Genomic DNA, 22,076 nt, shown 5'->3' with positions numbered 1-22,076 from the left:
CTTTATTAATCATCCATCCTGTGTGCATGACACTTATTTTAATATAGTTATGTGTTTATGCGTATGTCTTTGGAAACCCTTGCAGCATAATAGTTAAGAGCTATGGCTGCTAACTAAAAGGTCAGCAGTTCAACTCCACCAGCTGCTCCTTGGAAACCATATGGGGCAGTTCTACTTAGTGCTATAAGGTTGTCGTAAGTCAGAATTAACTCGACGGCAATAGCTATTTTTTTTTTAATGCGTATGTCTTAGCTTTCCAACTAAAATACATGCAAAATTTCATGCCTTTGATCCACATGTTAAGCATAGCATGGATGTGTCAAAACCTGAAAAACCAGCCTTTCTCCTCTTCTATCTAAAGCAGAGTGAAGATATGGTAGGTTATGCAAAACAGTAGCTGAGAGAGAGAGAACCTAAAAGAGGGTATCATTTTAGGGCAACAAAAAATTCAATAGATTAAGGACAGTCTTTTCAGTAAATTGTGCTGGAACAACTGGGTATCCACAGGCAAAAAAAAAAACAAAACAAAACAAAACATAAACTTCGACCTAAGTCTCACAACTTATAGAAAAATGAACTCCAAATAGATCATAGTCTTAAATGTAAAATATAAAACTTTTTGGAAAAAAAAAAAAGCATAGAAGAAAACTTTGGAATCTAGGGTTAGGTGAATAGTTCTTAGACTTGACAGCAAAGAAAGGTTCTGTAAAATAAAAAATATATATACACACATATATATGTAAATTGGACTTCTTCAAAATTAAAACTTTTGCTCTGTCAAAGAATCAATTAATAGGATGAAATGACAGGCTACAGAGTATGAAAATCTTGTATGAGAAAACCACATATCTGACAAAGCCCTAGTATCTAGACTACGTAAAGAGCTCTCAAAATCCAAGAGTAAAAAGACAAATAATCTGATTAGAATATGTACAAAAGGTATGAAGAGATATCTTACTGAAGAAGATATAGAGATAGCAAAAAAGCACATTAAAAGATGTTCAGCAACATTAGTCAGTAGGGGAATGAAAATAAAAACCACAATGACATAACCAATACACACCTATCAGAATGACCAAAATAAAATAAAAATGTGACAAAACCAAGTGCTGGTTAGGATACAAAGAAACAAACCGTATCATTCACACGTTGCTGGGGAGAATGGGGTAGGGGTGTGTGAAATGTTATAGCCACTCTGGAAAACAATTTGGCAGGTTTTTAAATAACAAAAAATGTAACTATCATGTTGTTGTTGTTAGGTGCTCTCGAGTCAGTTCCGACTCATAGCAACCCTACGCACAACAGGATGAAACACTGCCTGGTCCTGCACCATTCTTACAATCGTTGTTATCCTCGAGCCCATTGTTGTAGCCACTGTGTCAATCCACCTCATTGAGTGTCTTCCTCTTTTCCGCTGACCCCATACTTGCCAAGCATAATGTCCCTCTCCAGGGACTGATCTCTCCCGACAACATGTCCAAAGTATGTAAGACGCAGTCTCACCATCCTTGCTTCTAAGAAGCATTCTGGTTGCACTTCTTCTAAGACAGATTTGTTTGTTCTTTTGGCAGTCCATGGTATATTCAATATTCTTTGCCAACACCACGATTCAAAGGCATCAATTCTTCTTCGGTCTTCCTTATTCATTGTCCAGCTTTCACATGCATATGATGTGATTGAAAATACCATGGCTTGGGTCAGGTGAACCTTAGTCTTCAGGGTGACAGCTTTGCTCCTCAACACTTTGAAGAGGTATTTTGCAGAAGATTTACCCAATGCAATGCGTCTTTTGATTTCTGAATGGTGCTTCCATGGCTGTTGATTGTGGATCCAAGTAAAATGAAATCCTTGACAACTTCAATCTTTTCTCCGTTTATCATGATGTTGCTCATTAGTCCAGTTGTGAGGATTTTTGTTTTCTTTATGTTGAGCTGTAATTCATACTGAAGGCTGTGGTCTTTGATCTTCATTAGTAAGTGCTTCAAGTCCTCTTCACTTTCAGCACGCAAGGTTGTGTCATCTGCATAACGCAAGTTGATAATGAGTCTTCCTCCAATCCTGGTGCCCAGTTCTTCTTCATATAGCCCAGCTTCTCTGATTATTTGCTCAGCATACAGATTGAATAGGTATGGTGAAAGGATATAATCCTGATGCACACCTTTCCTGACTTTAAACCACACAGTACCCCCTTGTTCTGTCCAAACAACTGCCTCTTGATCTATGTAAAGGTTCCTCATGAGCACAATTAAGTGTTCTGGAATTCACGTTCTTCACAATGTTATCCATAATTTGTTATGATCCACACAGTCAAATGCCTTTGCATAGTTAATAAAATACAGGTAAACATCCTTCTGGTATTCTTTGCTTTCAGCCAGGGTCCATCTGACATCAGCAATGATATCCCTGGTTCCATGTCCTCTTCTGAAACTGGCCTGAATTTCTGGCAATTCCCTGTTGATATACTACTGCAACCACTTTTGAATGATCTTCAGCAAAATTTTGCTTGGGTGTGATATTAATGACATTGTTCTACAACTTCCACATTTGGTTGGATCACCTTTCTTGAGAATAGGCGTAAATATGGATCTCTTCCAGTCAGTCATTGTACCAAAAAAGAATTAGACAATATTCAACCATTTCAAGGGGTAGCATATGATCAGGAACAGATGGTACTGAAGGAAGAAGTCCAAGTTGCACTGATGGCATTGGTGAAAGGGAAGGCTCCAGGAATTGGTGGAATATCAATTGAGATGTTTCAACAAATGGATGCAGTGCTGGAGGTGCTTACTTGTCTATGTCAAGAAATATGGAAGACAGCTTCTTGGCCAACTGACTGGAAGAGATCCATATTTATGCCTATTCTATGTAACTATCATATAACCCAGCAATTGTATTCATTTATCCCAGAGAAATGAAGATGTGTGTTCACATAAAAACCTATACATGAATTTTTATAAAAGCTTTATTCTTAATAGCCAAATACCTGAAATAATTCACATTATTCAATGGGTGAATGGTTAAACTGGTACACCCATACCATAGAATACTACTAATAACAAAATGAACAAATTATTGGTACATGCAACAACCTGTATGAATCTTCAGAGAATTATGATGAATAAAAAAAAGTCAGTTGCAAAAGGTTGTATACTGTTTGATTCTATTTGTGTAATATTTGTGAAATTACAAAATTAAAGAAATGGGGAACATTAGTGATTGCCAGGGGTAAAGGACAGGGTAGGGCAGGAGAGAAGTGAGTTCAGCCATATAAGATAGTATGAGACATCCTTGAGGTGATGGAAATGTTCAGTAGCTTGGCTACCAATGTCAGCATCTTGGTTGTGATATTGTATTATGGTTTTGCAAGATGTTACAATTGGGGGAAACTGCGTAAATGGTACACCAGATGTCTCTATATTGTTTATTACAACTGTATGTGAATCTAAAGAAGGACATAAGGGAGAGAGAGAGGAAAGGAAGGAAAAGTAAGAAAGGGAGAGAGAGAGGAAAGGAGAAAGGCGGAAAGGGGGGAAGGAAGGGAGGAAGAAAGGAAGCAAGGAAAAAAGAAGCAAGGAAGAAAAGAAAGAAATCACACACACTTGGATATACAAATAAACAATACAGATTAAACTCCAGTCTCTGACAAAGACTCAATTAGGATCCCAGCCAACCAAGCTCCCTCCACATCTCCCTTTAATGGGAGCCCAGAAGCACCGTGTGAATATCAAGATAATTCCAGGATAGAAAGTGCCATCACTCAGATTCATCTGAGTATTCACAATATCCTGCACACAGCACAAATATAAAACAGCAAATTTTAAAATTTTTTCTTACTCATATTTTATGAGAATTAGAATTTTGTTTACACAATTTCCTGAAAAGTTTTGACAGGCACTGTATCTTGATATTAAATAGCCACCATCAGAGCAATAGGACTTTCTCTTACTTGAGATGTGAGTTATGTCATTGTTAGCCTCCATTGAGTCAGTTCTGATTCATAGCAACCCTATATCCAACACAACGAAACACTGCCAGGTCCTGCACCATCATCACAATAGTTATGCTTGAGCCCATTGTTGCAGCCACTGTGTCAATCCATCTCATTGAGGGTCTTCCCCTTTTTCACCGACCCTCTACTTTATTAAGCATGATATCCTTCTCCAGGCACTGGTCTCTCCTAATAACATGTGAGTTATATGATACTCTGATTCCTCATCATATGGTGTAGATCTTTCATCTTTTACTGAAGATTTCCATGGGAAGGAATAATTTTGAGTCTTATGTCTTAGTTACCTAGTGCTGCCATAACAGAAATACCACAAGTGGGTGGTTTCTATCTCTGTCATCTGTCTTCCTCTTTGTGTGTGTCTTTGTGTTTCATCAGCTCTTTTTATAACTCAGAAGTGATTAGGCTTAGTATCCACCCTACTGTGGTATTTCCTCATTAACATAACAAAAACAGCCTTTGTTTACAAAGAGGGTCATATTTATCGGTTCAGGGGTTAGGATTTCAACACATATTTTGAGGGGACACAATTCAATCCGCAACAGTTCCTTTTAAATTTCCTGGTGTTGTCAGATCATCCATAAGCAATTTCAGGCCGTGTGCTAAATAAATTCCTCTTTAATGTTCTTTAAAAAGTTACAGAATTTCAATACAGATTTGCAATTTTAGTGTGGAATAGCAGTTTACTACAGAATATAATCATCTATAAACTAATGGTTCAGGGACACTTTCTCGATTTTCTGTTTACACATAACTGAAGTGACTTATTCTCACACACCCATCAATGAGCCCAGATCAGAAGAATCTATAGACTCTCTAACTGGAAACAATTGGTACACTCTAAATATGGACTTCCAAACTTATCTGTACCGTCATTAAGAATCAGAATCCTTGATTTAAACATTCTTCATTATTCTCTCTTTTCAAAAATTGATATAACATGGCTGTTAGCTCTTCCTCTATTCTTCCCAGACTGTCATGCATAAACGTCAACAAGAGTGTATTTCATCCATATTGTGAAATTAAATCCTTTATCCCACAATTAGCCAAAATCACTTCCACGTACAACTATGATTTACTGTAACTAAAATAGATGGCGTGGGATTTATTGTTGGCTTTTGTTTGAAATAGCAAGGGCAGATCTGCGAATTAAATAATTACATGTTACTATTTGGGACATCATTCCTGTTTAGTTTGTTTTCCATTTATTCCCTTCTAGTTAGATAGTAAATTGTTACAATGCCCTGTTAGACAGAAACTGCCATGGAGGTGGGTGATATGTATGTACATGTATATATATTAACATAACATAACAAAACATCTTCATTAACGTGACAAAATATATATTATGTTCTGAGAACATGATCATGTTTATCAGAGAAGGATAAACTGGATTATGATTTTTTTCTAATGACAATTTTTTTTTTTATTATCTTTATTGATAACTTACATACACTGGCGCTGTGTGTGCCTTCATTGAAGAACTCTATAAATCAGGAATCTGTAAAACATTTCTGTTTCTTTTGTTTGTCCAGCATCTGCCTGCCTTTCCTTGGTAGCACTACCCTGATGTTTTATTTAGGTACTAGGCCTCCCAGCATTGGCTTTAGCTTAATGGGGGTACGAGTTGGGGTACCCTGTCTTCTCCTCCCCTCACCTGGCCAATGGGAAGATGTAGAACCACAACTGGGCTACACAGACTCTTTCTTAGGAAACTTGAATCTTGGGTAGAGAGGCATCAGGACACACATTGATTAGAGCTCATTCTTTCCGGTCGTCCTGCCCTTGTACAAACACCCATAGTTCTTGCTTCCTAGACATCTGGAGCTCTGAGTGTTCATATCCTTTCTGAGGCCTAGATCGCCCTTCCTTTGATTCTTTCAGCTACCTCATATTCTTACAAAAAATTCCTTTTTAAAATATTTAGTCCATATGGGGGGAAGCAGAGCCAAGATGGCAGAATAGACAGATGCTTCCACCGACCCCTGTTTACAACAAAGACCAGAAAAAACAAGTGAAACAAGTGTATTTATGACAAGCTGGGAGTGCTGAGCTTCAAACGCAAGCTTAGAAAATGAACTGAGGGGCAGGGGAAGGAAAAGACCGTTCAGAAGTGGAGGGGAGTTACCGGACCTGAATCGTGAGGAACCCTCAGGCAGCATTCCTGGAGCAGTGGTGGCAGCATACTGGTACTAGCATTTGGCCACAGTTTCCTCAGGGAGAAGCAGCCAGCCACGCAGCCTACCCACACCTCCGGAACCAGGGAAGAACGGCACTCTCGACAAAAGCTAAGTACTTGTGTATATTTTACTGTGCCCCCCCCCATCCCCAAGCCGGCTTCAGCAGCTGAATTCCCTGGGCCTAAGATAAGCACTGTTGAGCGCCTAGAGCCATTCTCCAGGCCTTGGAGAAGGAAAAAATCTGCAACTGGGGGAAAAGATAATTTGATAGCTCCACTAACCAGGGGAATTCAGAACAGAAGCAACTCCTGTCCAGGCATAAATGGTCTGTGGACTTTGAGCACCTTTCCCTTCTGCATGGACCTGGGTGGGCCTATTTCAGGAGAATAGGCCCTTGTTGGCAGACTCCAACCGTTTCAGCTGTGCGGTGGAGAGGTGGGTGTTTGATGTTTGACATTGCTTTGCATATTAAACAAGGTCTTCACCTACCCACATCAGGGACCTAAGGACTGGTAACTCCACACAGGTCACCCAGCCACCTGTGACAGGGGTCCAAGGATAAATGGTACCTTCCAGTCCTTGCAACCAAAAACTTTGTGTGCCCATGGTTCATCTGCAGAACCCACCCACCTGCATGCGCTAGGGAACAGGGACGTGCTTTCCTCAGAGATACTCAGGGGTCGGTTCTCAACCACCTGCCTTGTTCAGAGAGTGACCCCCTGCTGCAATCAGATACTGGTATATATGCCAAGCACCCTTGCCCCTCTAAGACTCTAGGACAGAGCCTGTACCACACACTTGATGATCAGCTACCTGGAAACCTGAGCTGAATTCATACACGAAAACTGAATGGACTCCTAGACTGGTATACCTAAAAACAGCTCAAGCGACCTGGGGACAGGAGGTCAGAGCTCCAAAGGTGAAAATAATCAATCTAGTTCACTCAAGCAACCCATCTGGGTATATCAAAACAAAACAAAGCAAGAAGCTACAACATAGTAAGCAAGCATAAACTACTACAATAACTTACAGATGGCTCAGAGACAACAGTCAATATCAAGTCACATAAAGAAACAGGCCATGATCACCTCAACAGGCTCTCAAAACAAAGAATCCAGGGATCTTCCAGATGAAAGTGCATTCCTGGAATTACTATAGCCAGAATACAAAAGTTTAATATACAGAACCCTTCAAGACATCAGGAAGGAAATGAGGCAATACTCAGAATGAGCCAAGGAACACACAGTTAAAGCAACTGAAGAAATTAGAAAGATTATTCAGGAACATAATGAAAAGTTTAATAAGCTGGAAAAATCCATAGACAGGCAGCAATCAGAAATTCAGAAGATTAACAATAAAATTACAGAAACAGACAACTCAATAGAAAGTCAGAGGAGTAGAATTGAGCAAGCAGAAGTCAGAATTTCTGAACTCGAAGATAAATCACTTGGCATTAATATATTTGAAGAAAAATCAGATAAAAGAATTTTTAAAAATGAAGAAACCTTAAGAATCATGTGGGACTCTATCAAGAGAAATAACCTACGAGTGATTGGAGTACCAGAACAGGGAGGGATAACAGAAAGTACAGAGAAAATTGTTGAAGATTTGTTGGCAGAAAACTTCCCTGATATTGTGAAAGATGAGAAGATATCTATCCAAGATGCTCATCAAACTCCACAAAAGGTAGATCTTAAAAGAAAGTCACCAAGATATATTATAATCAAACTTGCCAAAACCAAGATAAAGAGAGAAATATAAGAGCAGCGAGGGATGAATGAAAAGTCACCTACAAAGTAGAGCCAATAAGAATAAGCTCAGACTACTCGGCAGAAACCATGCTGACAAGAAGGCAAAAAAAAAAAAAAAAGACAAGAAGGCAATGGGATGGCGTATTTAAAAAATTGAAGGAAAAAAATTTCCTACCAAGAATCATATATCCAGCAAAACTGTCTCTTAAATATGAAGGTGAAATTAAGACATTTACAGATAAAGACAAGTTTAGGGAATTCGTAAAAACTAAACCAAAACTACAAGAAATGCTAAAGGGAGTTCTTTGGTTAGAAAGTGAATAACATCAGATATCAACCCAAGACTAGAACACTGGGCACAGAAACCAGAAGTCAACCCAGACAGGGAAATCCAAAAAAGAACAAAGCAAGATTATTAAAAAAAAAACTTAAAACAGGGTAACAGTGATGTTATTATATAAAAGAAGACGACATTAAAATAATAAAGAGGGACTAAGAAATGTAATCATACACCTTCCATATGGACAGGAAGATACAGCGATACAAAGAAATAAAAGTTAGTTTTAAATTCAGAAAAATAGGGGTAAATAATAAGGTAACCACAAAGGAGACAAACTATCCTACTCAACAAAATGAAATACAAGAAAAAAATACTCAGCAGAAACAAAATCAAGAACAACAAATGTGAGGAAAAGACAATATACAAAGATAATCTACTCAGCACATAAAATTAAGTGGGAAAAAAAAACTGTCAACAACACACACGAAAAAAGACATCAAAAGGATAGCACTAAATTCATACCTACCCATAAAATTATGCTGAATATAAACGGACTAAATGCACCAATAAAGAAACACAGAGTGGCAGAATGGGTGAAAAAACAAGATGCGTCTATATGCTGCCTACAAGAGACGCACCTTAGACTTAAAGACACAAACAAACTAAAAATCAAAGTATGGAAAAAAATATATCAAGCAAACAACAATCAAAAAAGAGCAGGAGTGGCAATATTAATTTCTGACAAAATAGACTTTAAAGTTAAATCCATCATAAATGATAAGGAAAGACACTATATAATGATTAAAGGGACAATATACCAAGAAGATATAACCATATTAAATATTTATGCACCCAATGACAGGGCTGCAAGATACATAAAGCAAACTCTATCAGCATTGAAAAGTGAGATAGGCAACTCCACAATAATAGTAGGAGACTTCAACACAACACTTTCAGTGAAGGACAGGACATTCAGAAAGAAGCTCAATAAAGACACGAAAGATCTAAATATCACAATCAACCAACTTGACCTCATAGACATATACAGAACACTCCACCCAACAGCAACCAACTATACTTTCTTTTCTAGTGCACATGGAACGTTCTCTAGAATAGACCACATATTAGGTCATAAAGCAAGTCTTAGCAGAATCCAAAACATTGAAATATTACAAAGCATCTTCTCTGACCATTAGGCAATAAAAGTAGAAATCAATAACAGAAAAAGGGAAAAGAAATCAAACACATGGAAACTGAACAATATCCTGCTCAAAAAAAAGACTGGATTATAGAAGACATTAAGGATGGAATAAAGAAATTCATAGAATTCAATGAGAATGAAAACACTTCCTATCAGAACCTTTGGGACACAGCAAAAGCAGTGTTCAGAGGCCAATTTATATCAATAAATGTATACATCCAAAAAGAAGAAAGAGCCAAAATCAAAGAATTATCCCTACAACTTGAACAAATAGAAAGAGAGCAACAAAAGAAACCCACAGGCACCAGAAGAAAACAAATAATAAAAATTAGAGCAGAACTAAATGAAATAGACAACAGAAAAACAATTGAAAGAATTAACAAGACCAAAAGCTGGCTTTTGAAAAAATCAACAAAATTGATAAACCACTGGCCAAATTGACAAAAGAAAAACAGGAGAGGAAGCAAAAAACCCGAATAAGAAACAAGATGGTGATATTACAACAGACCCAATAGAAATTAAAAGAATCATAGCAGATTACTATGAAAGATTGTACTCTAACAAATTTGAAAACCTAGAAGAAATGGATGAATTCCTAGAAACACACTACTTACCTAAACTAACACAAACAGAGGTAGAACATCTAAATAGACCCATAACAAAAGAAGAGATTGAAAAGGTAATTAAAAAACTACTGAAACTAAAAGAAAAGTTCAGCAGAGTATCAGGATACAAGATAAACACACGAAAATCAGTTGGATTCCTCTACACCAACGAAAGGAACATCAAAGAGGAAATCACCAAAACAATGCCATTTACAGTAGCCCCCAAGAAGATAAAATACTTAGGAATAAATCTTACCAGAGATGTAAAAGACTTATACAAAGAAAACTACAATACACTTCTGCAAGAAACCAAAAGAAACTTACGTGAGTGGAAAAATATACCTTGCTCATGCATAGGGAGACTTAACGTTATAAAAATGTCTATCCTACCAAAAGCGATCTATACATTTAATGCAATTCCGATCTAAATCCCAACGACATTCTTTAATGAGATGGAGAAACAAATCACCAACTTCATATGGAAGGGAAAGAGGCCCTGGATAAGTAAGACATTATCGAAAAAGAAGAACAAAGTGGGAGACCTCACTCTACCTGATTTTAGAGGCTATTATACCGCCACAGTAGTCAAAACAGCCTGGTACTGGTACAACAACAGATACATAGACCAATGGAACAGAATTGAGAATCCAGACATAAATCCATCCACATATGAGCAGTTGATATTTGACAAAGGCCCCAAAACAGTTAAATGGGGGAAAAGACAGTCTCTTTAACAAATGATGCTGGCATAACTGGATATCCATCTCCAAAAAAATGACACAAGACCCATACCTCACTCCATGCACAGAAACTAACTCAAAATGGATCAAAGACCTAAACGTAAAATCTAAAAATATAAAGATCAGGGCAGAAAAAATAGGGACAGCGTTAGGAGCCCTAATACATGGCACAAACAGTATACAAAACATTATTAAGGATGCAGAAGAAAAACTAGACAACCGGGAGCTTCTAAAAATCCAACACCTATGCTCATCCAAAGACTTCTCCAAAAGAGTAAAAGACTGGAAAAAAGTATTTAGCTATGACATTTCCGATCAGCGCCTGATCTCTAAAATCTGCATGATACTGCAAAAACTCAACTGCAAAAAGACAAATAACCCAATTAAAAAATGGGCAAAAGATATGCATAGACACTTCACTAAAGAAGACATTCAGGCAGGTAACATATATATGAGGAAATGCTCACGATCATGAGCCATTAGAGAAATACAAATCAAAACTACAATGAGATTTCATCTCACTCCAGCAAGGCTGGCATTATTCCAAAAAACACAAAATAATAAATGTGGGAGAGGCTGTGGAGAGATTGGAACACTTCTACACTGCTGGTGGGAATGTAAAATGGTACAACCACTTTGGAAATCGATTTGGTGCTTCCTTAAAAAGCTAGAAATAGAACTACCATACGATCTAGCAATCCCACTCCTCAGAATATACCCTAGAGAAATAAGAGCCTTTACACGAACAGATATATGAACACCTGTGTTTACTGCAGCACTGTTTACAATAGCGGAAAGATGGAAGCAATCAAGGTGCCCATCAACAGATGAATGGATAAGTAAATTATGGTATATTCACACAGTGGAATACTACACATCAATAAAGGAGTGATGAATCTGTGAAACATTTCATAACATGGAGAAACCTGGAAGGCATTATGCTGAGTGAAATTAGTCAGTTGCAAAAGGACAAATATTGTATATGACCACTATTATAAGAATTTGAGAAATAGTTTAAACTGAGAAGAAAACACTTATGATTACGAGAGCGGGGAGGGAGGGAGGGTGGGAGAGGGGTATTCACTAATTAAATAGTAGATAAAAACTACTTTAGGTGAAGGGGAAAACAGCACACGATACAGGGGAGGTCAGCACAACTGGAGTAAACAAAAAGGAAAGAAGTTTCCTGAATAAACTGAATGCTTTGAAGACCAGCGTAGCAGGGGCAGGGATTTGGGAACCATGGTTTCAGGGGACATCTAAGTCAATTGGTATAATAAAATCTATTAAGAAAACTTTCTGCATCCCACTTTGAAGAGCGGTGTCTGGAGTCTTAAACACTAGCAAGTGGCCATCTAAGATACATTAATGAGTCTCAACCCACCTGGATCAAAGGAGAATGAAGAACACCAAGGACACAAGGTAATTAAGAGCCCAAGAGACAGAAAGGGCCACATGAACCACAGACTACATCATTCTGAGACCAGAAGAACTAGATGGTGCCCGGCTACAACCGATGACTGCCCTGACAGGGAACCCCTGAGGGAGCAGGAGAGCAGTGGGATGCAGACCCCAAATTCTCATAAAAAAGACCAGACTTAATGGTCTGACTGAGACTGGAAGGACCCCGGTGGTCATGGCCCCCAGACCTTCTGCTGGCCCAGGATAGGAACCATTCCTGAAGCGAATTCTTCAGGCATGGATTGGACTGGACAATAGGTTGGAGAGGGATGCTGGTGAGGAGTGAGCTTCTTGGGTCAGGTGGACACTTGAGACCATGTTGGTATCTCTTATCTGGAGGGGAGATCAAAGGGTAGAGGGGGTTAGAAGCTGGCGAAATGGATACAAAAAGAGAGAGTGGAGGGAGGGAGTGGGCTGTCTCATTAGGGGGAGAGTAATTGGGAGTATGTAGCAAGGTGTATATAAGTTTTTGTGTGAGAGACTGACTTGATTTGTAAACTTTCACTTAAAGCACAATAAAAATTATTTTAAAAAAATTTAGTCTAAGTTGCTTACCAGTTGATTTCTGCTGCTTGTACCTAAAGAACCATAACTGATGTGACGTTACTCTCTTCTTACAGATGAGGAAATTAAGATGTGGAGAGGTGAAAGAACTTGCCCGCAATCACGCAGCACTCATGTATCACAGATGAACTCAGATCTGCCTGATTCCAAGCTCTACTCTTTAACTCTAAGGAACATTGTCTCTGTTTTCAGTCTCAGGAGAGTTCAGATGAGAAAACATTTAGGTGGTCACACAGTAATGTTAGTTCAGACCAGAAATGCAAAATGGTTACAGGAGGAAGTGCCCCTTGCTTTTTTCCATTTAACTAGACAGTTATTCAGGATTTATTATGCACCCACTGATCCAAAGGATTCCTTGCACTAAACCAAAAAAACCAAGCCCACTGCCGTTGAGTCGATTCTGACTCATAGCAACCGTATAGAACAGAGTAGAACTGCCCCGCAGAGTTTCCAAGGAGCATCTGGTGGATTCGAACTGCTAACTTTTAGTTAGCAGCTGTAGCACTTAACCACTGCTCTACACCACTACACCACCTCCTTGCACTAAGGAGTACAAAATTTTGCAGTAATCTTAGAGGTTCCTGTCATTCTCCTTTTATTGTTTAAAGTCACACAGCTGTGTACAATTCCAGAATTAACCCAGGTTCAAGTGCAGTGCCTACCTGCATTAAAAATATTTTTATTTCACACTCATTTAGCAAGGGAGGGTACATGAAGTCCAGGGCAACGAATGCTAACACGTGTGTAAACATCTTTTTAAAACTCCCGTGAAGAACTACATTGTAAGTCAAGAGCAAATACAGGAGGATCTAATTATGTGTAAATTGAAGATAAGAATTGGAAGCATCTCTGTAAAGATCTTCAACCCAAAGGTCAAGGACCTTGACACAGCTTGCAATTTGGGTACAATTTATATCTCTGAGCCTTTGAGCCTTCACCAGAGTCATGATCAGGGAAAAAAAGACTGTTTAGTGGTCCACATAGCACTGGGATGAGAGATTTCGGTAGTGTGGGGTGAAACCGGGGTTGGGGCCAGGCTCAGCAGAATTCTGCCTACCCGAATTGTCCTGATTTACTACACCCAACCTCTGGTTCTCCTGTCCTGCGACTGACCTGACAAGCCACCCCAGGAAGCAACTTTTCCTGGAAGTACTATTAGCTGTGGTCTTTTCTAGGTCTGTTTCAAAGTGGTTCTCCCTGAGGCAAGGAAGAAATGGAATGTGATCTGAGTGATTGCTGTAGGAGGGAGAAGTGTTAGAGACCACCCACAATGTGAGAAAAGTTTTAAAATCAATATCTTGTAAACTCAACAACTTTTCCCCCTAAATTTTGTTTAAGATGCCTCAGAGTAAGAAATATTTATCGTGTGGTGAGCTGGAAGAATCCTGGATTATAAAGTCAAATGAACCTGGGCTTGATCCTGTCCCCTAGGTTTACCAGTTGTGGGACCTTGAGCAAGTAACACCTCCATGACTCAGTTTCCTGGTCTGAAAAACGACAGCATCTCAAAGCATTCCTGTCTCTCAGGATTATTGGGAGAGCTGAATTGGAAAATATGTTCAACAAGCGTCTGGCATATGTTAGCAACTAAACAAAATGAATATGTCTTTCCATTCAGAAAACATTTTTTGAGATTATTCCCCTGAAGCACACTATAAAATTCCTAGTAATTGTTTAACCCCAAACCCACTGCTATCGAGTCAATTCTTACTCATAGCGACCCTATAGGACAGAGTAGAACTGCCCTGTAAAGTTTCCAAGGAGCGCCTGGAGGATTTGAACTGCCGACCTTATGCTTAGCAGCTGTAGCACTTAACCACTACGCCTTAGGAGACATAATTAGAAGCCAAATATTGTCTAGTTAGTAGTGTCCACTGAATATGTCCTCCTAAAGAAGGCTATTTCTTTCCTCTCCAAAAATCAAGTGGTAATTTAGCTCAAAAAGAATAAAATAAATTATGGAGAATAGGGATTTTTTTTTCCCCTCCTTGGTAGTATCAGTAGTTAAGGCCCCAGAAAGAAAGTGACAGCATATTCATATTTGAGGAGAGCATAATAAAGGGACTATTTACAGTGGTATGGGCAGAACCATCCAATAATGGGAGCACCAACTAATTTAAAATGTTCTACTAGAAATATTACCTTTGAATTTGGGCCATTTATTTACAGGCACAGAAAAATCAAGAATTTAAAAAGAATGGGAAACTGGGGAAGACATATATAAATATGTAGGCACATGGACATGCGATCAATAAATTCCTAAGAGAGTGGTTTGTTATATGAGATTGTAATCATAGCCATAGGCATATAATTCAGAGTAAAAGACAAGTGAAGAACTTTAGTGTATTAACAGTTATCTGTTCTTTAATATTTGAGTATAGAAAAATGAGACTTTACAAACAGGTAAGTGAAGAGCCAAAGGAAGATCCCGAGGTAAAAAGTTAAATATCATGAATGTCCCTAAATGTCATGATTAGTCTAAGATTAATATATAGACTGCTCAATTAGTTAATAAATAGTACATACCACAAGGACTATACTTACCGTTCAGCTAACTACTTAATTTATTTTACTTTATCTAAACCTTGTTTTGTACCCAGCAATGTCTCTCATCTGTATTTCACGTGCCGCACCTCTTTTAGGACTTAACATTTTTAACCAGGACTATTGTCATGGCTTTCTAGGTTGTCTTATTGCCTCCAAAATTCCTCCCCTGTAATCCATTCTAAGTAGATTTTATGACATCTTTTTTGACTCGAAACTATTGATAGCTCCCCGATTCCTAGAGAATAAAGTCTGAAGTTTAATATGGTGTAAAGATACTCAAAACACATCTTCTAGCCCCATCTTGTATCTTGTACCAAGTACTCTTATGGTCTAGGAATAAAATAGTGCTCAAAACTCTTGTTGAGTAAGTACTACTTGATCTTAGAAAATATTAACGATATACTCCAAATTGGATTCCAATCGATTAATCAGCTTCATGCAAGTAATGTTTTCTGCCAAGGAGGGAAATCCTCGGTTGCCCTGCATTATAAGTAATAATCTTTACATCTTTTTCTTCATAGGTAAATCTGTATACATTTAATGCTTAGCTAAGTTTCCATAGTTATGGGAATACAGAATCTGTGCAAAGGAAGAATGCCTTTCCAATATATACTGACGGTTGACATTACTTGGAAAAAATAGTTGACATAACCTCACAGATTATGAAAGAACATATTTCTTTCCTTCCCCTCCCCCCATCCCATTGGATTAAGAAAATTCCTTTGTAAATTACAGACAATTTTTGAAATGCTACTTTTTGGCATGAAATAATGAGTCTATTTACATTCATAGTGTAATTATTTGGTATTGACCAAAATGATGTGCTACATAGATAAAATTGTAATTCAGAGTTATTTCAGAGAGACCTTCATTTTGGCACTCACACAGGTTTGTAAACCTGCATTCTCCTGAACTCCTCTTCAGCCATATATCCAGTAGTCCTTCAGTCATGCGCTTCCTTTTAGTTCCATTTCACGGCAATACTAATCCAGGTTATCAGGTGGTACTGTGTTCCCTTGCCTACAATGCAGCCCTCTGCCTTTCTTCTTTCCTTCCAGATTACCTACAGTGCCAGCAGGTGATTCTTCTGAAGAAAAACACTTTTTATGCCAGTTTATTGCCCAAGAAGGAACCCTGATGTCTCAGTGGTTAAAGTGCTCAGCTGATAACCAAAAGGTCAGCAGTTAGAGCCCAGTAGCCACTCCATGGGAGAAAGATATGGCAGTCTGCTTCCATAAAGATTTACAGACTTAGAAGCCCTGTGGGGTAGTTCTACTCTGTCCTATAGGATCACTATGAGGCTGAATTGACAGCAATGGATTTGGTTTTTGGAGAGGGGGGGTTGGTACTGCTTAACCTTCAAGGACTCTGTCTTGAATACTAGAAAAAAAGTGCAAAATTTTGTGCAACTTTCAAAGAACTCCACAACTTGAAATTAGTCTACATTTCTAAAGTCTTCATATGAAATGAGAACCTCCCTTCAGCCAGACCAAGTTGTTGCTATCCCCAGAAGACAGTCCTACACCCTGCTCCCAACGTGCACGCACACACACACACACACGTTCTCACATGTACACATCACATACACATACCCAGACCAGAATATGACTTTTCCTCATCTGTCTTTTTCCAAATGTCACTTATCATTAAAGTCCAAGGCAAATTTTTTGAAACTTTTATAACCATTCTGCCTACATCACCAACTCCATACCCCAAACTCCGGTGACATTTAATGCCTTGATTCATTCTGCCATGTGAATCCTCTCCCCAACCAAGGGACATAATCTCTAAGGATAAAGGCATTTTCATTCCCTTGTGTGAGCACTGTTAAATATTATGATTGCCTGATAAATTCTTAATAAATAAATAAATGGCCAAATTAGTAATACCCAGTTGTCCCTTGACCTCCCTTGTGTCACTTCTTTTTCTTTCCATCCTAGGGTTAAGCACTAAAAATGATTCCATGAAGCCAGCAAGGTGATCAGATATTGAATATAAATCACTTGCTGAACCTTTCCTCAGAGCTCTCAGATAATGAACAGGCTATGAAAGACCGGCAATTTTTACAAGTAAATATAACAAGATTATCTTCTCTATTTGAACAGATTTATCCTTTCATTAGAAGTTATATGCCCAAGCCCCAGTGCCGTTGAGTCGATTCCAACTCATGGCAACCCTATAGGACAGAGTAGAACTGGCCCATAGAGTTTCCAAGGAGCGCCTGGTGGATTCGAACTGCCGACCTTTTGGTTAGCAGACATAGCACTTAACCACTACACCGCCAGGGTTTCCAGAAGTTATATATTTATATATATTGCTAGCCTGTTCTGAGTCCTGGTATCACTGTATTGTTAAATGAATGGCTTGCATTTAGAAATAGCATAAATGATGAATGCTTGGGTTGGTTAGGTGGCAAACGACAGAGCTTTTCCTATATTTGTTTCTGCACTGGCAAACAACTTTCCGACTGACACCTAGAATAGAGCTTTTCTCATCTAGTCCCAGCGTTTAGAATTGCTAGAGTTGTATCCTAACCATCTGTTGCCCTTCCTCTCATCTCCTGGCAAGTGAGGATTTGCCTGTTGTTTTTTTTTCTGGATTCAGGCTATTATTGAAGGTGTGGAGCAGTGGTCCTCAATCTGTGCTCTGAAAGATATTAATAGGAATTAGTGGAGATAAGAGTGTATATTAAATTTTTCTTTACTGCAGAGCTTCTCAGAGCCTTTACTAGACAAACGTGAAATGTGGATTATTAAAAAGGTAATACAGTAGGTAGTATTTCAAACACTTGTTTAAATAGAAAAATCTCCCCACACCATAGCTCATCCCCAGAATGTTAGGGCCTACCTTATAGGGTTGTTGTCAAAGTTGAATGAGTTATTACGTGTACAATGCTCAGAACAGTGCCTGGCAGGAGATGAAAACTCTTTGTGTCTGTTACTATTGTTGTTATGCAGATGTCTAACTGGGACCTCACCAGGTATCCCTGTGCCCTCTGAGGAAGAGACAGAGTTACACTTAGGCTTAATGTGGATCTTTTTCAGGAGACGTAAAGATCCCATATGGACACTGCACAGAACCAGTATGGGCCTTCCTAGGGGTTCCTTTGAATCAGAAACCAGTTCGAGCACAGAGAAATGTGTTCGTTCTCACTCTACCCAAAGCTTGGTTAACCAGGCTTTTGTAAAGTAGCATTGGTTAATGGTTCATGACACTGCTTTTGTAGTAGTGCCTAAATCTTGTTTTTTCCACTTGTGACCATATATCCTTGTGCAAATTGTTTAATGGAGCTATGCTTATAAATCTATAAAATTTGAATAATATTTCTCTGGGCTGATGTAAGGAATTCAAGAGCTAATGTATGTGCAGTACTTAGCCCTATGTCTGGCACATAGTAAAATGCTCAGTGAATGGAGGCTTCTAATGGTTAAAGCTCTCAGCAGCTAACTGAAAGGTTGGTGGTTTGAAACCACCAAGGAGCTCTATAGGAGAAAAGATCAGAAAAGACCTGGCGATCTGCTCTCATGAAGATTACAGCCTAGAAAAACCCTGTGAGGCAGTTCTAGTCTGTCCTGTAAGGATGCTATGAGTTGGAATCAATTCCATGGCACACAACAACACTAAGAATGATACCAGTAGGAGTCGCTGAGTGGTACAAATAATTAAACATTCAACTACTAGCCAACAAGTTGACAGTTCAAATCCACCAAAGGCACCATGGGAGACAAGCCTGCCGATCTGCTTCTGAAAGGTCACAGCCTTGAAAACCCTATGAAGCAGTTCCACACTGCACCCATGGGGTTGCCACGAGTCTGAATCAACTCAATGGCAACTAACAACACCAATTTTCCCAGTAATAGTGTCATTTTTCTAATATATTTAAACTGTAAAATACTTGCTAACTTTACTCACGTGGGTTAACTTTGCCACAGTATTCGTGAGGGACCAGTTTGCTTCACACCTAATAGATATTTAGTTGACCACTTAATATTGCGGATTTACTGTTCTCCTATGAGGCCTAATGGGCAAACCAGGCCTTTAAGAATTGAAGTGGAAGCCGTAGGAGCTTTCAGTGAGCAGTGCTCTGGGCAGCCAAAACAGGTAAACTAGATCTCACACAATCCAAAAGGAGTCTCTGAAATAACTCTGGTACTTCTTTATCTTTTAAAACCTAGAACCAGTTTCTAGTATAATACGTAAAGATTTAGTTAAAATACGTGTTCACAAACTCATGGGTTTGATTAGGAACTTTGTGAATAGTCCTGGTGTTACTCAATTCATCGGTCCGCAGGTGTAGGAAAAAATTTTTTTAATTTTAAATGTTTTACACAACACTGCTAATGTTGTCTCTCCTGTTTGGGCAGGGAGAAAACTGGCAGGAAGGAGTCTTGAGATGGGGAATTTCTGTGAGTTAGTGGAAATGTTGTGGCTGACCAACAAAGGAACTTCCCCAGCCAAAATCAAAACAAATATATTACATTGGAGGGGGGAAAAAGCCTGCAGCATAATAATATCATGCATTGTAACCTTATCTAGTGGTTGGAGTAATTTGCTTTGAAGAACTTAAAGAGTATTTTGTGGTTCATGGAAACTTCTGGCAGACACTGTATTTAGCAGCCTCTCAACTATTAAGTTCACATACCATCCTTTCTTCTCACCAAGGAGGCCCTTACAGCTTTACCTTCGGGTTGTTACCAACCTGCCCAAGGCTTCTTGAGGACAAATGCCAAGCTTTCGGATATTGCAACGCAACAGCAATGCATCGCTGGGTATTTCTGAAGACCAAAGTGGCAAAGACACAAATGATGGTTTGGTCACATTCAACTTCAAATTTTTTTTTTTTTTACTTCTATTTTAGTTTTGGCCCAGGACTTAGACATATTCATCCTTCTTACCAAAAGAAGTCTTTTAGAACAGCTACACCCACATACACAAAATGATCCTCAGGACAAGTACATGGTTTAAGTTATAATAATTCTGAATTAAAAATTTTGACGGGTGGATTGTACTGAGTGGACCTGCTCTTGCAGAAAAAAAAAAAAATTCAGGAGGTAGAAAGAAATGATCTTTTTTTTTTTTTCATGATTTCAACTCTGTGGCTTTCTTTGTGTAAATAATAGGAGGTTACCCCGGGGCAGAATAAGAAGCCCAGGCTAAGGAACTTACCATGTTAACCCCTTCAGGGCTACCACTGCCTCATCTGGCCCCCAGCTGGTCTCCTTTGAAGTCCTGTTGCTCCTCAGTGGAATGTCCTGTGTACCTGACACTAGAGGAAGTACTGCCAGGGCTCTCCTTTGACCAGCACATGGAGCACATGCAGTTAACTCTGCTCAGACAACTTTAGGATGAAGGCAGGACTCAATTTCCTCATTCATTTTTCTAGGTAAGTATGCTGCCATTCTGGCACAGAAAATTTGTGAAAACTGGTACATTATTTATAAAAATCTGGTTTCTTTGGTTATAAACACCACCAGGGTTTCCATCTTTGGTTATAGCTAATACTATTAATACTAACAATATTCACTATATGTAATAATATAGCTGCTACCTAAACATTAATTTCCTCTAATCCAATTTGTTTCCTTTTCTATGTTTCTTGAATTGAATAATATTCCCAGTCTCATATCCTAAGACAACTCCTTAGAGAATTAATGAGCCAGGAATTAAAAATGTATGGTAGCTATATTAGTCCTTTTCATTCACTCCTTTTTAGTGTTAGACATTGTCGGAAATATGCTCATTAGAGCTCTGAAAAGTTTTTTTTTTTTTTTTTTTTTACATTTAAACTGTTTTGTATTAAAACTTTACCTCAGAAATTTCGCCAATGTCCCATTTGTGTCACTAATTTTTTTCATTTTCAGATTAAAGTTTCCACGGACGTTCTGTTGTTGTCCTGGAATACACTCTCGCTTATTCACTTTTTGCTACAAGAATTTTTAAAAAATAAATTCAGCAATATGAATTTATGTCATCCTTGTCTGATATGTAGGAGGGAAAGCAAATTTCTCTAAAGAGCCAAATAAGTTCACTGAGGAACAGGATACCACTTCTCCATGAGGAATCCCCCAAAAATTCTCCGTCATAATTTTACCTAATCATCTACATGTATATCTGTCCCAAACTCTTAATTCTGTGATATGGGAGGTGGGGGGCGGAAATAGTTCCGGAGATTTAAAAACAAATATAGTCTACTTCAGAGTCTTCTCATTTGCAATGAGAATAAAATCGAAAACAATATTTTTGCCATTCTGGATCTTTAGAGTCACAGAATTTCTTAGATGATAAAAGTGTTCAGATACAAAATAGTTTGTTGCTTCCTCAAAAATTTCAACATAGAGGTACCATATGATCCAGCAATTCCACCCTTAGGTTTATACCCGAGACTTGAAAGCTGTGACCCAAACAGACACATGTACACCAAGGTTCATTGCAGTACTATTCGCAATAACCAAAAAGTGGAAAAAACCAAAATGTCCATCAACAGAGCAATGGATAAGCAAAATGTGGCATATACATTCAGTGGAATATCACTCTTCCATAAAGAAATGAAGTCTTGGTTCATGCCACAACAATGAATGAATCTTGAAAACATTATACTGAGTGAAATAAGTCAATTACGAAAGGATAAATAAAGCATGATCACACTAATATGAAATACCTAGAATAGATAAATGCATAGAGATCAGAAAGTGGGAGGGAGGGGAAAGGGAGAAATCATAAGAAAGCAGTGACTTCCAGTTT

At 38.5% G+C, this 22,076-nt stretch overlaps 1 protein-coding gene and 1 non-coding gene across 2 annotated transcripts in view; one reads left to right on the top strand and one right to left on the bottom strand.

Moving 5' to 3' along the window:
• Window positions 1-22,076, bottom strand: part of DKK2 (dickkopf WNT signaling pathway inhibitor 2) — a 124,862-nt gene that overhangs the window by 54,766 nt on the left and 48,020 nt on the right. The gene's annotated exons all lie outside the window — the stretch shown is intronic.
• On the top strand, window positions 4,200-4,315 carry LOC111750819 (U5 spliceosomal RNA). Its single transcript, XR_002785872.2, has one exon. It is a non-coding gene; the product is annotated as a U5 spliceosomal RNA (small nuclear RNA).

The sequence above is a fragment of the Loxodonta africana genome, chromosome 5 (genome assembly GCF_030014295.1).
Source record: "Loxodonta africana isolate mLoxAfr1 chromosome 5, mLoxAfr1.hap2, whole genome shotgun sequence".
Classification (NCBI taxonomy): Eukaryota; Metazoa; Chordata; class Mammalia; order Proboscidea; family Elephantidae; genus Loxodonta; species Loxodonta africana.
Note: the sequence above shows the minus strand (reverse complement) of the source record. Positions and strands in the feature narration are given on the sequence as shown.